The sequence below is a fragment of the Phascolarctos cinereus genome, unplaced genomic scaffold (assembly GCF_003287225.1).
Source record: "Phascolarctos cinereus isolate Bilbo 61053 unplaced genomic scaffold, phaCin_HiC Scaffold_4;HRSCAF=312, whole genome shotgun sequence".
Lineage (NCBI taxonomy): Eukaryota > Metazoa > Chordata > Mammalia > Diprotodontia > Phascolarctidae > Phascolarctos > Phascolarctos cinereus.
In genome coordinates this window covers 89,847,984-89,858,282 of record NW_027555847.1, presented here as the reverse complement: position 1 = coordinate 89,858,282, position 10,299 = coordinate 89,847,984, and positions in this window count along the sequence as shown.

Below are 10,299 nucleotides of genomic sequence, written 5' to 3'. Positions count from 1 at the left end.
GCTTGGTGGGTCTTCCTTCTCTTCCAAAGGATAGCAGGTGGGCTGGGTTTACGGAATATGGAATCTTGGCATTGGAAGGGTGGGCTGTCAAAGGTCAAAGGTTGGGGGCAGCTAGGTGGCCCAGTGGATACAGCACAGGTCCTGAAGTCAGGAGGACCTGAGTTCAAATCCGGCCTCAAACCAAACACTTAACACTAGCTGTATGACCCTGGGCAAGTCACTTACCCCCAATTGCCTAATTTTTTTAAAAAGGTCAAAGGTCATCTAGACCAACTCATACTTGAAGAAGAGAGCCCTCTATATACAATATCCCCTAGACTCGATCAGCAAGTCTTCACTGGAACATCTCCAGTGAGGGGGAAATCTATGGCTTTTTGAGGTAGCCCATTCCTCTTTGGGATTGTTCCATTTATCAAGAGACTTCATTGTATCAAGTTTAAATATGTCTCTTTCCTGTTCCAATCAGAGCAAATCTATTCCTCCCCATGCCCCCAGTATAGAAGACATTCCACATATTTAATCTGACATCAAGTGACAAGGGGAGCTCCTTGGGGGTGGGGAATGATAAGGGATTGCCATACCTGGAGTCCAAGACAAATCTTGTGTGCCGGCAGCTGGCACACTTGGCCCTGATTGTAACAAGGTCACGTTTGGTCAGTGGCATTCCATGATCTCCAGTCAATGCATATCTGCCATCCCTAGTCCCATGTCTTCCCTGTTCTAAGACCCATCGTACAAAGGCCCATAGGTTTTGTACCAGGTCATTCGATTTAATTTAATTCAATTCAGCAAACATTTATTAAACCTCTACTATGTGCCAAGCATGGTGGTAGGCATTGGGAATACAAAGACAAATGTGAATGGCCTTGGATTAAATGACCTCTGATATGCCAATAGTAAGGGCTTAACAAGTCCTTGTTGACAGACTCACTGAAATTCTGTAGTCCTGTGATCTGCTGACCTCTTCATTGTACATCTCTTAAATGGTGGGACATTTTTGACAAAACACATCCAGGGCTTAGACCAAGGTCTTTTGGCCCCCCAAGGCCAGTGTTCTTTCCCCTACACCTCTCTATTTTTTTAACATTAATTTTTAAATTTTTTCCTCAATTACATGTAAACAAAAATTTTAATATTCTTTTTTAAATTTTGAGTTCCAAATCCTCTGTCTCCCTTCCTCTCCTCCCCACTCCTTGAGGAGGCAAGCAATTTGATATAGATTATATGTGTGCTGTCATGCAAAACATTTCCATGTTGGCAACGTTGTAAAAGAAAACACAGACCAAAAAAAAAACACAACACCCAAACCAAGAATAACAAAAAAAGTTTTAAAAAAGTATGCTTCAACCTGTATTCAAACTACATCAGTTCTTTCTCTGGAGGTTGATAGCATTTTTCATCATAAGCCCTTCAGAGTTGTTTTGGATCATTGTATTGCTGAGAATTACTACATCATTCACAGTTGATCATCATTATGTTATCACTGTTACTGTGTGCAATGTTCTTGTGGTTGTCATTTCACTTTGCATCAGTTAATATAAGTCTTTCCAGGTTTATCTGAAGTCCACCTGCTCATCATTTCTTATAGCACAATAGTATCCCATCACAATAATATACCTCAGCTTGCTCAGCCATTCCCCAACTGATGGGCAATCCCTCAATTTCCAATTCTTTGCCATCACAAAAAGAGATGCTATAAATATTTTTGCATATACAGGTGCTTTTCTGATTTTTTTTTATCTCCTTGGGATACAGATCTACTAGTGACATTGCTGGATCAAAAGGTATGCACAATTTTATAGCCTTTTGGGCATAGTTCCAAATTGCTCTCCAAAATAGTTGAATCAATTCACAACTCCACCAACAGTGCATGAGCCTACACCTCTCTATTGTCTCTTATTAAGCACTAAATCATCTGGTGTCACTTTATAACTTGTTTATGGACTCAGCTTTTAAAAGGCATTCCCCACTTAAGTAATTTTTCTGTTAAGAAGGCTATAATGAAGTAGTGGTATTCAGGCATATTCTGAATTTAAAATCCATGCCTTAGAGTTGAGATCCTGGTTAGAACTATGGACTTTGCACTTATTATTTTTTAAAAATAATTTATTGGAACATCTGAATTAAAATATCTCTAAACACTGTATTTGAAGAAAATATATATGGAGCAAGCTTTTATAGAATGTTATTTGTAAGGTATAATTTCGAATCTATCTTTCAAATACTTAGCATAATAGTTATTTGATTCCTAGTACTTTTTCCTTTATGGTTCCAGAAAGAGTTACATGCTTAGAGCCTTCACTAACTCACTATTTTGTTTCAAAACCCCCTGGCCTCATACCCAGCTCCTGGAACTTTCCCATTCACCACTATTTTTTCTACTTTCCTTTAAAAAAATCTCTGTAGCCAGCCCCACTGCTTCTTTCTCCAGTACCACAGATCCCTTGTATGTAGCTGTTCTCAAATAGAATAGAGGTTGGATGGCTGCTTATTAGAGAGTTTATATAGGGATATATCCATCAAGCTATGATTTGCTTTAGATAACTTAAATCTAGTGAAGTTACTATGTACTATGTACACAGTACTACGAAAAGGTCTAGTGTACCCTCTCAGATTCATTGTTTTTAACCTCTTCTTCCTTCCTTGTATCCTCCTTCCCTTTCCCCTCTTTCTCCTTCCTCTCCCTCCTTTTCCTCTCCTTCCCCTTCCTTTCCTCTTTCAGCTTAGGTGGAAAATACACCCATTTGAGGCAAAACAGGGCGGCTATGTGCCAAAAGTGTGAAACCCGAAGCTTCGATCTCCTCCCCTTCCAAAACTTTTCCTACCAAATGCTTTTAAGGTCTTTGCCTGTTTGGTTGGCTATTTCGTCTCTGTGAGACCCCACTCTCCTCCCCCTTACTTCTCCCTCCTATCAAATATTTGCCTTCCCAGTAATTCCTAAAAGCACTTGTAACTAGGTGGCCAAGTGGATAGAGCTCTGGGCTTGGCCTTAAAAAGGCCTGAGTTCAAATCCAACCTCAGACACTTACTTGCTCTAAGTGGCGAAGTTAACTCACCCTCTGTTTGCTCCAGTTCCCTCTGCTATAAAATGGAGATAATAACAATACCTGTTTGTAAAGTGCTTGGCACATGGTGGGAATTATATACATATTTATTCCCTTCCCCCTTTCCTTGTATAGACCACCACACACAGACACAAAGTCGATTTCTTCTTTTAGGAATCATTTAAAATCATTGCTATATTATACATATAATAATTATTAATTATATTAATATATTTTAAAATATATAATACAAATGTGTACATACATATATACATATCATGGTCCAAAATGTACATATACATACACATATATACACAAACACACATATACATACACATATACATATACATATACATATACATATACACATACATATACATATACATATACATATCATGACCCAGAAGCAAAGTTTTGTATTCTCATGGACAAGGTTGAATTTTTCAGGATTTTCAATAATAATTTCTATTGATTCATGTGCTTACCCAGGATTTCCTTAAGAATATCTGTATTTGGCTCATTTTATCTGCAGAATTTGGTTTGTGTCTAGGTCTCTAGAGCTCCTAAGAAATCATTGAATATAGGACAGATTTTATTTAACCTGACAAAAGTGAAGGATTCATTTGTCATGTCCAACTCTTTGTAACCCTGTGGGCCATAGCACGCCAATACTCTCCATGAGGTTTTCTTGACAAAGATACCGGAGTAGGTTGCCATTTTCTTCTCCAGTGGATTAAGGCAAACAGAGGTTAAGTTACTAGCCCAGGGTTATACAGCTAGTAAGCATCTGAGGTCAAATTTGAACTCAGGGCTTCCTGACTCCAGGCCCAGAGCTCTATCTACCGAGCCACCTCACTGCCTAAAGGATTCATGCCCAAACCCATAAACAACCATGACAACTCTCCTTCCTTCTCTATTGAGCTTTCACTACCAACCCCCACTCCCAGGGTCTATAAAGCTCTCTAAGCTTACAGTAATGCCAGGTGTTCTCTTTCTCTTGTAAGATGTCTAAAGCAGAAATGTAAAACACTTCAGTGAAACCAGAACCAGATTTACAATGTAATTGGGAAATATTTAACAACATAAATAAAAATACAATAGCACATAGATAATATTAACATGTGGTTTTCTAAGTCAAAAGATCCTTATGTATAGGTTAGTGGCCCCCATTTCTATTCGATTTTGACACCATTGCTATAGAGCACCCACTCCCTTCCCTGGGCCTGTACAGTCTGCATAAGTCACAGTGCATTGAAGGACAAGCTCCTCCTTATAAAGGTTGTTTTCCTGCTGCTCTTTGAGCTCCTACTTGTTCTAGGAGTACTTCCAGTGGATTCAGAAAATTTGGTCTAGGGATTCCTTCATTGTTCTGTCCATTCTATCCTGCCGCTGCTAGTCTGATCTCATATAGCCCCCTCTTGGCTTGGCCCGGTGTCGTAGTCCTTACCAGAGGTCACGGGATTTAGAGGTGGTTTCCCAAAAGCGTCCAATAGACCAATAATATATAGGTGTTTTATTATGGAGTATGAGCTTCTTGAAGGCAAAGACCATGGGTATTTTTTTTCCTCCTATTTTTGCAACCTCAGCACTTAGCACAGCGCCTGGCCCATAAGAAGAGTTTAATAAATGTGTGTTGACTGGCATAGTATTGATCACTAATCTCCTAGTCTGGGAGTGAATGGGGTGGGGAAGGGACAGTGAACCTGCCCATCTACTGGGGTCTCCAACAGCAATTCCATTTTTTTTTTCGGTTTTTTTTTTTTTGGTTGGGCAATGGGGATTTAAGTGACTTGCCCAGGGTCACACAGCTAGTAAGTGTTATGTATCTGAGGTTGGATTTGAACTCAGGTCCTCCTGATCCAGGGCCAGTTCTTTATCCACTGCTCCACCAAGCTGCCCCCTAGCAATTCCATTCTGGTGGTGATCTTGTGACCTCACCCAGACCACCTAAAATATATGGTATGGCGCTATGGAAGCTGTGATGGCACAGAAAGAACCCTGGATTTGGAGTCAAAAGATCAGGGTGTGAATCTTGCTGTGCTGCTGGATTGCTATGTGGTCTTCCCCTCTCTGGGCCTCAGTTTCTCCATCGGTAAGAATAGTCGTAATAATGCATGCATCACTTACCCTGTGAGAATCAAATGAGCACTTTGTTCATCGTAAAGCACAGTATAACTTTGAGCTATCATTATTATTGTTGTTGTTTTCTGCATTGAGTTCAGTGGTTAGAACAGGGCTTCAATCCCAGGAGGAACCAGTAGATGTCACTCTGTTCCCAGACTGAGCCCTGACCCCACCAACCGCCCCTTAAAAACATGGCACAGGTGCCTAGGAGGACTTGGCAAGAGATTGTATGACTAGCAAGATGAGCTAGGCATCCTAATGTGAGGAGGCAAGGTTGACTTCTCTGTCACTGAGAACTGGAAGCCTTGTTCTCATAACTGGAATATGGCCCTAGAAGAGTATGCTTTAATCTAAAGAAACAGCAGATTGAAAAGGGGGCAGGGTAGCTTGGTGTATGAAGATATGCACATGTGAGGAAATTTAGAGATCAGAAGTGGAAGCACAGCATCAGAGGAGGCAGCTGGTAGCACAGTAGATAGAGCACAAGGTGTAGAGTCAGGAAGCCCTGAGTTCAAATCTAGCCTTGGACATTTATTATATTATCCTGGGCAAGTCACTGTTTGCCCTGATTTCTTCATCTGTAAAATGGTGATAATAATAGCACTTATCTCTCAGACTTATCGTGAGGATCAAATGAAATATTCATAAAGTGCTTAGCACGGTGCCTGGTACACAGTAAGTACTACATAAATGCCAGCTATTATTATTAGGATCACAGATTTAGAGCTGGAAAAGACCTTAGAATCTAAATCCTTCATTTTACAGATGAGGAAACTGAGGCCCAGAGAGGTTAGGTGACTTGCCCAAAATCACATGGGCAGTAAGTTAGGAGAGCAGGGTTTGAATTGCAGGTCCTCTACTTCACTTGCGGTGCTCTTTCCACTGTACCTCTGCCTCAAATGCTAGAGACATTTGGAGGAAATGTGCATAGACAGAAATATGAGACAATGCTAGAGAAAACCTGCACAAATGGATGCTAAGCTGGGCCCCAAGGCATCCTGGAGATACAGAAAAGGGTTTGGCAGTTTTTCTAGCCATACTTGGGGAGAGAGGAGGCTTAAAGAAAGGATGGGATTACTGTTGGAGGTGCCTGGTACCATGACAACTGGTTGATGATGAAGCTGCTCAGCTCTTATCCCGCTTCTGTTTTCTCTACCAAGGACGATGGTCTTTAGACTAGGAAAGACAAAATAAAAGTGGTTAACAGAGAGTTAATAGTGGAGATAAGTAGGCAAATAGTAAGGGAGGTCCTAGCTGCCTTTAAGGACTTCAAGTCACCTGGTCCAGATGAAGTTCATCACTGTCTTATCTTCGAACAGTCTTAAAGAATGAGTGAAGGTCAAAGGATAGGAAGAAGAAGAAGAAGAAAAAGAAAAGAAGAAGAAGAAGAAGAAGAAGAAGAAGAAGAAGAAGAAGAAGGAGGAGGAAGAGGAGGAGGAGGAGGAGGAGGAGGAAAAATCAAAGCTGAAAGTGCTGTAATCAGTATTGATTAGAGAAATATAAATTATATAAATTAAAGCAACTCTGAGGTACCACCTCATATCTATCAGATTGGTTAACATGACAAAAAAGGGAAAATGATAAATGCTGGAGGGGAGGCAGGAAAACAAGTACACTGACTCATTGTTGGAGCTGTGAACTGGTCTGACCATTCTGGAGAGCAATTTGGAACTATGCCCAAAGGGCTATAAAACTATGCATGCACTTTGACCCAGCAATACCACTATGAGGTCTATAGCCTAAAGAGATCAAAGAAAAAGGAAAAGGACCTATATGTACAAAAGTATTTATAGCAGCTTTTCTTTTGCGGTGGTTAAGAATGGAAATTGAGGGATTATCCATCAAATGAAGAATGGCTGAACAAGTTGTAGTGTATGATTATTATGGAATACTATTGTGCTATAAGAAATGATGAGCAGGATGCTTTAAAAAAAAACCTGGGAAGACAATGTGAATTGATGCAAAGTGAAGTGAACAGAACCAGGAGATCATTGCACACAGTAACAGCAATATTATAATGATACTCAATGGTGAAAGATTTAGCTATTCTCAACAATAAAATGATCTAAGACAATTCCAAAAAATTCACAGTGAAAAATGCTGTCCATCGCTTGAGAGGGAACTGGTGAACTCTGAGTGCCAATTGAAGCACACTTCTAAAAATGTTCTTTATTTTTCTTGCTTTTTTTCCCCATCATGGCTAATAAGGAAATATGTTTTGCACGACTTTACATGTATGATTAATATCTTATCACTTGTCTTCTCGATGCTTGGGGGAAGCATTGGAGGAAAGGGGAGGATTTGAAATTCACAGTTTAAAAAATGAATGTTAAAAATAAAAAAAATTAAAGGAAAAAACAAGAATGAGAGAGAGACTGCAGGGATTGAGAAGGGCAAATGTTTTGGTTTTCAAAAAAAGGGGAAGAGAAAAGAAGTCTGCAAACTCTGTGTGTGTGTGTGTGTGTGTGTGTGTGTGTGTGTGTGTGTGAGAGAGAGAGAGAGAGAAACAGAGAGAAACAGAGAGACAGAGAAAGAGAAACAGAGATGGAGAGAAGGCAAGGAAGAGAAAGAGAGAGAGAGAGAGAGAGAGAGAGAGAGAGAGAGAGAGAGAGAGAGAGAGAGAGAGAGAGAGAGAGAGAGAGAGAGAGAGAGAGAGAGAGAGAGAGAGAGAGAGAGAACTTGACTGATTCCTGGCCAAATTCTAGAAGGTATTAAAGGGATGGCTAGCGAACATCAAGAAAAGATGATGACCTTAAAGAGTCAGCATGATTCCATCAAGAAAAAGTCATGCCAGCTGAATCTTATTTCCTTTCTCAATAGGGTTCCTAAATTAAGGCAATACTGTAGAGGTACTAGATTTTAATAAAATATTTTATAGAGTCATGTGCTATTTTTATGAAAAAGATGGAGAAATGTGGACTAGGCGATCATTCAGTTAGGTGGATTCAGACTTGGTTGAATGACTGAACCCTAGTCCCCTTCTGGCTAGAAATCCATGATCTTTGGGAAGTCTGGAAGCGATAGCTAGAAAACCATTTGCCAGGTCAGTGAGGACGGGCATCCTTTGTCAGGTGCGGATTGGCTTCTGAGATCTCCTCCAATCCCAATATATTATGCTTCTGCGTTGTGGCTCTGTACAATCTGTCTCACCCTCCTGATGAAGTCACAGCCCTAAGCCCAAGTGCTAGAGATCTGATGACGAATGACTTGTTTATACCAAGAGAGCATGTGCCCATTTGTCATGCGTTATAGACTGGGTTATAGACTGTCTCTGGAGCATTTGCTCTCATCTTCCAACCCTGCTTTGTCAACTCTCCAAGCTTTGGGCTCCTAGACCCCTCCTACTTTCCTTATCTCTTTCCACATTTGAAACCACATCTTGTCCCCCAGGTCAGTCAAGCTTAGCATCAAAGAGTAGAGGGGAAAGCTCCTGATTCTAGAGTCAAGGAATGAGGGACTAATTTCCTTCTAATTCTAAATTATGAGATCATTGGTTTAGAGCTAGAAAGGACCTTAGAGATTATCCAGTCCAACTTTTCTGCCTGGTTTTAGGGATCAGGAAGCTGAGGCCCAGAGAAATGACTTGACCAGGGCCAAACAATATGTAGATGAGGCAGGATTTGAACCCAGGTCCTCTGACATCAAATCCAATATGCTTGATTGTATGAAGATCTTAAAAAGTGAGACCCAATCATTATAACATTTTCTTTTAAATGCACAAAAGAGAACAGAGAGAGGTTCCCAAAGGAAGCAGAGGGGCAGCTAGGTGGCACAGTGGATAGAGCACTGACCCTGGACTTAGGAGGACCTGAGTTTAAATCCAGCCTCAGACACTTGACACTTACTAGCTGTATGACCCTGGGCAACTCACTTAACTCCAATTGCCTCCAAAAAAAAAAAACCACAATAGGAAGCATAGACAAGTAGGACAGTTTTGAAAGTAATCTATAGAATTTATTTCATACTTATTTTTAAGAAGCAAGCTGTATGGTATAGAAATTCCCAGTTTCACACAGAATCCTCTTTTTAAGTTCTGCTGTGTGTAAGAAAATGCTCCTTTATTGATGTTTAAGTTCAAAACAAAACAATTAATTAAAGCTAAGGTCCAAGATCATAGAGAAGTCAGAGGTTTGTCCTGGAAGGGAAGGAGGCATTATTTATCATCACCATCACTAAGATTTGTGTAGCATAAAAGCACTTTTCATATGTTTTCTCATTGGATTCTCACAATAGTCCCATGAGGTAGGTCTATGATTATCTCCATTTTGCAAAAGAGGAAACTGAGGCTGAGAGATAGGAGAATAAATGGAAGGGAATAAGCATTTATATATGACCTACTATGTACCAGGCACTGTACTAGGTAAATGCTTTTACAAATATGATTTCCTTTGAGCCTCACAAGAACTCTGTGAAGTAGGTGCTGTTATTATAGTTCCCATTTTACAGTTGAGGAAACTGAGGCAAACAGAAGTTAGTGACTTGCCCAGGGTCACACAGCTAGGATGTGTCTGAGGTAGGATGTGAAGTCGGATCACATCTCACCTGGTTCCTAGAGCTTGGATCATGAAGCCACCACCAATACACAGCTATTCAAAGTCATGCAGCTCTAATCTCTAGGGGTCTGTCAGAGATCCTGGCCCCACTCCATCGTAAGAGAACCTGTCCTGGACCCTGGAGCCAGGGAAAGCTCTCACGGATTTCCAAAGAGTTGGCTGAAGAGCTCTAAAAGGCAGGAGGCCTGGGTTTTAGACTCTGCTCTGCTATTTACTCATTGTGTGACCTTGAACAAGTTCCTTCCCACTTTGGGGGCCTCAGTTTCCCCATGCATAGAGTGGGTCAAGTTATTTTTCCACTGAGTAAAGCGAACGAAAAGTCTTATATGACCTCACAGGTTACTATGAGGAAAGTATTGCACCAGGCACAAGAATTTAATCACTGAAATGATAATAACTCACTTTCCTATTGTACTTTCTTCATAGTAACCTGTAACTCACTTTCCTATTGTACTTTCCTCATAGTAACCTGTAAGGTCTGAAGGCTGCACAAGGCTTTTTGTTTGCTTGCCCAGGGTTGCTTGGAGAGGATATATCAGAGACAGGGTTTGAATTCAGATCTCAAGTCCAAGACTCTT